Genomic DNA, 7,900 nt, shown 5'->3' on the forward strand with positions numbered 1-7,900 from the left:
GTTATTAAGTGATTATTGGCTGCAATGGGGCTTTCTGGCTGGTGCCAGCCTCTCTTCTTAGCACACAGGAACCACAATCCCTACACCATGCTTCAATGGATTCTCTCATCCCAGCCCAGTAAAACTACATATTTTACACAGTCATAAGCAGCCCATGGGCATTCACCTGCATTCAAACCAATAACAGCTCATAGACCAGACAATCCATCTACCACTGGACCAAAGACAGGAAGTTAAATCCACTGCCTGCGGTAACCAACTTAATCCTATAGGCTACTCACACAACAAACCCAACAGAAAGGAAAAAAACATGGCTTCGATTATCCATCCAATGAAAACGCATAACCATTGTGAGCCATTGGACAATGCAATTGGACACATGGTGACATGGTGCACGGCCCAATGAATCAAGTCTTTACTTCATATTCACGGTTTAAGCCCTTGGGTTCTAATGTGCCCAGAGTACATATCCAGAAAGATTCTCTTTCTTTGAGCTAAACACAAGTCAACAATACATTGTAAGCAGATTCTATTACCAGTCCCACACCATTTTGTGACGCATAATCACACAGTGATCCAATTAAGATTCCAAGTCATCGAACATGTCCAAGCCATACGCAGAGGAGGCAATAGAATTAGGAAGCTCAAAGAAAGGGAATCTTTCTGGATATATACTCTGAGCACATTGGAACCCAAAGGCTTAAACCATGAATATGAAGTACAGACTTGATTCATTGGGCCATGCATGGACATAATGGACATAATTCTTATAGGCAGGACAGGTAATAAGGAGCACAAGGGATATGCTAAAATGTGTTGTGTGACAAGACAGACACAGGAAAGGAGATGATAACAGGTGTAGGGACCAACAAGGTGAGACAAGGGGTATCAGGATAGGGTCAAGTAGGTATGAATGTAGTAATGGGGCAGGCATAGAGAATTGTATGCGAATGTGAATTACAATAAGTCACTAAGGAAAGGAATATGTGAGTGTGTGCCTAATGTAAACTAATATTGTACTGGCAAAATTATAGATGGAAAGGGAGAAGGGGAGAGGGGAGAGAGGAGGCTGTAATTGACTACAAGGGTATGAGTTATGAGTGATCATAGGGATAGTGCTACATAAGTGGAAATACCTATGGAGGACCGGATGTGTAAGCGCATACCTTATACAAACCTATAGAGTGCTGATGGGTGAGAGTGTGATGTTAGATATAAGACATCCTATAGTGAATAGTGAGCCGTAATCAAGTGCAACAGGGATATTTCACGTGACTATGGGAACCTGGAAGGTAAAGAAAGGGGAGAAAAAACTGTTAGACAAGGTAATCAGACAAACATTACAAATAAAAAACAAGGAAGAATGGAACTCCATACATAGTGGAACCATATATAGTGTGAACACGAAAAAGAACCGGGCGTTAGAAAAAATGTGCACGGCCCAATGAATCAAGTCGGTTCTTCATATTCATGGTTTAAGCCCTTGGGTTCCAACGTGCCCAGAGTATATATCCAGAAAGATTCCCTTTCTTTGAGCTTCCTAATTCTATCGCCTCCTCTGCGTATGGCTGGGACATGTTCGATGACTTGGAATCTTAATTGGGCCACTGTGCGATTATGCGTCACAAAATGGTGTGGGACTGGTAATAGAATCTGCTTACAACGTATTGTTGACTTGTGCTTAGCACAAAGAAAGGGAATCTTTCTGGATATGTACTCTGGACACATTAGAACCCAAGGGCTTAAACCGTGAATATGAAGTACAGACTTGATTCATTGGGCCGTGCACCATGTCACCATGTGTGCAATTGCATTGTCCAATGGCTCACAATGGTTATGCGTTTTCATTGGATGGATAATCGAAGCCATGTTTTTTTCCTTTCTCTTGGGTTTGTTGTGTGAGTAGACTATAGGATTAAGTTAGTTACCGCAGGCAGTGGATTTAGCTTCCTGTCTTTGGTCCAGTGGTAGATTGATTGTTTGGTCTATGAGCTGTTATGGGTTTTAATCCAGGTGAATGCCCATGGGCTGCTTATAACTGTGTGAAATATGTAGTTTTACTGGGCTGGGATGAGAGAATCCATCGAAGCATGGTGTAGGGATTGTGGTTCCTGTGTGCTAAGAAGAAAGGCTGGCACCAGCCAGAAAGCCCCATTACAGCCAATAATCAACCGCTAGCCGCTGGAGCTCGTTGCTCTAGATCATGTCAAACTCACACCAAGCAGGAATAGATACATTAGCCCACCATCCCACCCAAAGAGCAACTTCTGCTGCGCAGCTGGCTTTCTAGGCAGCAGCGCTATTGTGATGTCAGCGGGGGACATTGTGACAAGCCAGTGTTCCGTCACTTCATGTTGTGCACTGTTCAAACGGAAAATACATCAACAGGCAGACTACAGAAAAGCTTACTAACAAAGGTTAGAGAGGGGCTTTCTCAGAGGGCTTTTTACAGTTTGTCTATTCCCAATTAGCCGTTTAAGTATGCTTAATGAAAGTACTAATTCTTTCATAGGCCGCCCATTCTTAGTATTTGACGTTCCTTATATTGCGGTATCAGGCTTCGCAGCAGGTTGCAAAACATTCATCACCCATGACTGTCCCCAATTGGGCTCAGAAGTTAAATGTCTATCATGACCTCTCTTTTTGAAAGTCCAAGAGCAAGCAAACTCTTCCTCCAGGAGAGGGAGCCAACAGATCACTAAAGACATCATCATTGCTCAAAGAAAACACCGAAAAACAATGGAAGCTTTAATTGGAGTGGAATCTGATAGACAGCACCTGATGCCAAGTCTGCATCTTCTAACACCTGCAGTCACTGCAGCAGCTGAATCCAATGTGTCCAAAAGGGATCTATTCTATTCAATTGCAAATGATCTAGATAAGACTGAGAATAAGATACTGCACGGGACATAGCAGAGTTGGTCAAGTTGAGTGGAGATGAGTTTGCTATTTGGCACAGCTTTTGCATCAATAAAGCAAGTAAAAGGTGTGAAAGATAAAAAAAAGGGTGAAAGTGTGAAAAGTGAATTGGCCAAATTGAGGTGCATATAAAGTTTTTGCTTTCTTTCAATTCACTAATGGGGCTCATTTGAATCAGGTGAATTGAGTTCTGCTTTTGGAAACTGGGTTAAGAAGGGGTGCACCGGTCCTGGAGGTACTGCAATACCAGGTCAATGCGTGGAGTGGACAGAGCAAGATTTTTTCCATCTCCTTGTTCTAAAAATCCATTTAATATATGGTCCCCAGAGAGGGGACGTATCAGATATTAAACTGATAAGAACAGATTTAATTTTTTTTTTTTTCTGTTTATCAGTAGGACTTCAAAATAACAAAGGTGATCGCCTCCCGTTGCCTGGGAACCGTCCAGGCACAAGAGGGCTATGTGTCACCAGAAGGCGCACACACTTCCTCAAGGCCGGCAGACGTGCAATCCCAGGCACCTTCCAGTACCGACCAAGGTAGCGTCCTCCGAAACTACACTTGATCTTAGCCAAAAGGCCGAGAAGCTATAACCCGAATTGGTTACGGCCTTGAGTGGCACCCTGGCCTATACCGGACACATCTTAGGGAGAGGGAGACAAACCCACGCCTACAGAAGACATTTTGTCACCCAAGCCAACCCTTGAAAAGGCTGTTTTGCAGAGCAAAAACAAGAAGAATGATGCTTTTTTCAGCCGCCGCCCACTGCAATTAATCTGAATAACTCCTCCTCCTCCAAGCACCTCCCCTCCCCCTTGCAGTCTTTCCAATTCATGATACAAAAAGACGGACGGACAGGACAGGACAGGACAGGCTGCCTGACTTTCCGTCACTGCCACCCTTTGCCATCCTTGCCCGTAGAAAGCCCTTTCATCATCCCCAAACCCTAATCTTTTCCCTTCCCTTCCCAGCTGCGTCTCACTCCCTTTCATTAGGAAGTGAGCGCAGCCTTTTCTCCGTTCTGCACATGCGCGACGTTAAACACAAATGCGCAGGCGTGCGTTCCATTAGCCTCACTGCATTCCACTCCCATACAGGAAGTGGGCGCAGCTATTACTACGGTCGCACATAAAAGAACCCACGGCCACCACTGCACACAGCTGACTACACCACAGGACACCCACTTCTACACCAACGCAGGTAAGACAGGATCGGCACCTCTATGCTCCCGTTACAATCAGGCTCAGTCACCATGTGATAACGCTCTCAACTCTTTAGTTGCAGGCTCCCCTTGCTTCACCTCCACTGGCTGTGCTGCCATTTCCTCTCCCACCTGGAAGGTATACTTTATTCCACTATTTTCCTGTTTCTCTCTTCCCCCTTTTCCCATAACCTACTTTTATCTGCATTTGTGGGGTATCTATATGCTATTTACATCATAGTTTTATTCATTAATATGGAAGGGAAGAGTGCCCATGAGAGTGTTGAACTGCGGAGAGCAAGAGATTAAGCTGCTCCGATTTGCCACCATTGATAAGCTGTTCTCAGTAGATACACATGCTATCCAAACAGCAGCATCCACCATTGCTTCAGCCCACCCATTCAGTGACAGCTCACCAAGTCAGCCAGAGGAGTGGTGTAAGGAATTACACGTAGGCACTGACTCCACACCTTCACATCACAAGAAGGGGGTCTACAGGCTAGTGCAAGAATACGAGCAAGTCTTCAGCAAACATCCGCTAGACTTTTGAAGAATAAAAGGGGTCAAACACTACATCCCCACAAGTGCACACCCACCCATCAAAGAGAGATATAAGCCAAAACTACCTGCACATTACCAGTGTACCAAGGACATGTTGAGCAACATGAAGGAGGCTGGGGTTATCCGTGACAGTTGTAGCCTCTGGGCAGCTCCGTTGGTCCTGTTAAAGAAGAAGGACAGCACCACTCCCCTGTATTGAGGAATAGCTAGCTGCATTGAGAACTGCAAATTATTTTTCTACCCTTGATCTCACTAGTCGCTATTGGCAAGTGTCCGTTGCTGAGGCAGACCGGGAGAAGACCGCCTTTGCCACCCCGATGGGTCTCTGCGAGTTCAAAAGCATGCCCTTCGAGCTGTGCAATTTGCCAGGAACCTTCCAGAGGCTGATGGAATGCTGCTTGGGACACCGAAACTTTGAAACGGTACTGCTATACCTTTATGATGTTATTGTTTATTCTAAAGCAAACAAGATTTTAGGGTGTATAAAAAGGGAGATTAGATCCGGTGATCCCAACGTATTGTTAACCCTCTATAAATCACTTGTAAGGCCACATCTGGAATATGGGGTAAAGTCCTGAGCAGGTTGATAACCATTGGTTTGAGCATGGTAGGGTGTAGTGCGCATCTTCCTGCATCGGTAAAAGCTGCAGAAGTCCTTGAAGATTTCCGCTTCAAAGGCAGTGCCTTGATCTGTGAGGACTCTCTCTGAGTAGCCATGAGGTCTGCATAAGTGTGCTTGGAAGACCTTCGCTGCAGTATGGGCCATTAGATCTTTGACTTGTACCACAACCATAAATCTCGAGTAGTTGTCTACCATCGTAAGTGCATACGTGAGCTCGCCTCGATATTCTGCAACAAAACTCCCTTTTTCGATTTCAGTTTCAGCAAACACTCCTCTTCCTGTAGAAAATATTTATCATTACCTAAGACAGTCATTCTAATGCATGACAATATTAAGGCAATTTAGTTAAAACTTGTTTTAACTCACCTTTAAGGGGATTGATGTATTTCATGGTCAATCCAGGTTTGTCAGTGATGGCACTGACATAATGTATGGCGTCTTTTTCGGGCGTTATCCTTTGCCTTTTCATTGTGAAAATCCAGTTGCCTATATCAAAGCAAATTCTACTACTTGTAAAGTATGCAGAAAATGAAATGTAGAACATATAACATCAACTGCTTAGGAACGCATCATAGGTTAGTACTTAAAAGGATATTGTCATGTTCTAGTCATAATGCAAGCTGGACATTTTTCATGTTACCCTGTAATCGCCGGCCTGTTCTAATGCTCACAAGCCAAGATATAGGCTCAGCTGCTAAGGCTTCCCTCTGCCTTCTGAATGAAACTTGAATATGTCTGGCTCACTGTGTATATAGCAGGTGCTCAGAAAAAATAAGAGTCAATTCAATAGAAATAGCTCTGGCACACTATAGTGATCAATAACGTAAGAAAAGAACTCTTGGAATGCTGAAAATTCTTTATTTGTGCAAAAGGATAATTCATCCAACGTTTCGACCTTGTTTTTAGGTCTTTATCAAGGATAAAGTTATCTAAGATCATAAAGGGTTACAAAACCATATAAACACGTAATTAGTACATAGTACAACATAACAGTACAATATATTGCTACTTGAGAGTACAATGGGTCAAATGACCATGATGCACATACAAAAAATTTTTCCAAAGCCATAGTGAAAACATTTGTACTGAGGAAAGAAAATTTCCACATGACCTATCTGGAGAAACATTCTGGATCAAACAACCAAAAATAGTCAAGCAGGTAAATACACACCTATATGGATAACAGGATGATATGTGTTCAATTGTATAGCGTCATTGCCATTAAGGTACAAATGGAAAACTTGCAATCCTATATAGTGAAGGAAATGAACACATATCATATCAAAGAACACAGGAACATGGGTGTGAGAAAAACCTCAATGTTTATACTTTGTTCTTTATAATGGTGTGAACATGTATATGTCTCAGTACCTTATGCACTTGAGAATTCTAGTGATTAGATGATGAAAGCCTATTTCAGAACTGGAATCGGTAAATAATTGTAGGTGGAATCTAAATGAAAAGATGGTACAAGTGTTATCATGACACGTGGGCTATAACACAATGGACCGTGTGACAAAGAAGAAAGGAGAGAAAGAAGAGGAAGAAAATGCAACTACCTGTAACATTACGTGATAGTCACTGGTAAGTATCACTTGACAATTCAAGTGAAAAAGGATTCCTTTATTAAAGGGTTCTCAGTCGCCTCAGGATCATGAAATACTAGGGTAAATGATATGAGAATGGGTAAGAAGCACCACTAAAGGAAATATGAGATGCAGGACATATATCTATAAACCCCTGAACTACATGATAGAAATAAAAAGAAGAAAAAAGAAAAAAAAGAAGAAAGAAGAAGAACACATAGAATGCGGAAAGAGAATGGGTACAACTACCTGAGTTACTGCAGGGAGGCCCCTGGTTGGTATTGTGAGGGTTAGTGGAATTCCTTCACTGAAGGGTTCTCAGTTGCCTCAGGTTCGTGAAAAATGCTATAGACAAATAATGCCCGGAGAAAAGGGGTTCATATACAGCGAATAATGGTAATACAAGGTACATGTGTCACATGTAATAGTATATATATATATATTGTACTAAGCTCTACACCAGAAATAGAAAGTAGTCCCTCTGCCTTCTGTCTAGGTGCCCTGAGTTATGTCCTGTAAACTGTCACAGCGACCCAGACACACATGTGTAGTAGGGGAATATCCCTGCTGAGATGCCAGTGCTAGAGCACTCGTTTGCTGTGGATTTGAACGCTATGTGAGCAGTTCTTACCTTCAATGAGCAGAAGTCTCTTTTTTCAGATTTCAATATCTCTGTGGGTATCTGGCAGAAATATGGAATACTCTTTACTGCTAAGACCCTGTACACCACTCCCACTAAAGGGGGCTTTACACGCTGCGACATCGCTAATGCGGAGTCGTTGGGGTCACGGAATTTGTGACGCACATCCGGCCGCATTAGCGATGTTGCTGCGTGTGACACCGTTGCAAAAACGTGCAAAATCGCTCATCGGTGACATGGGTCTCCATTCTCGATTATCGTTACTGCAGCAGTAACGATGTAGTTCGTCGCTCCTGCGGCAGCACACATTGCTCCGTGTGACACCGCAGAAACGAGGAACCTCTCCTTACCTGCCTCCCAGCCGCTATGAG

General features: G+C 43.2%; 1 pseudogene; it reads right to left on the reverse strand.

Annotated features, from left to right (window-relative positions):
• Positions 1 to 3,132: 3,132 nt before the first annotated feature.
• On the reverse strand, positions 3,133 to 3,339 carry LOC142263632 (U2 spliceosomal RNA; annotated as a pseudogene).
• Positions 3,340 to 7,900: the final 4,561 nt, after the last annotated feature.

The sequence above is a fragment of the Anomaloglossus baeobatrachus genome, unplaced genomic scaffold (genome assembly GCF_048569485.1).
Source record: "Anomaloglossus baeobatrachus isolate aAnoBae1 unplaced genomic scaffold, aAnoBae1.hap1 Scaffold_2618, whole genome shotgun sequence".
NCBI lineage: Eukaryota > Metazoa > Chordata > Amphibia > Anura > Aromobatidae > Anomaloglossus > Anomaloglossus baeobatrachus.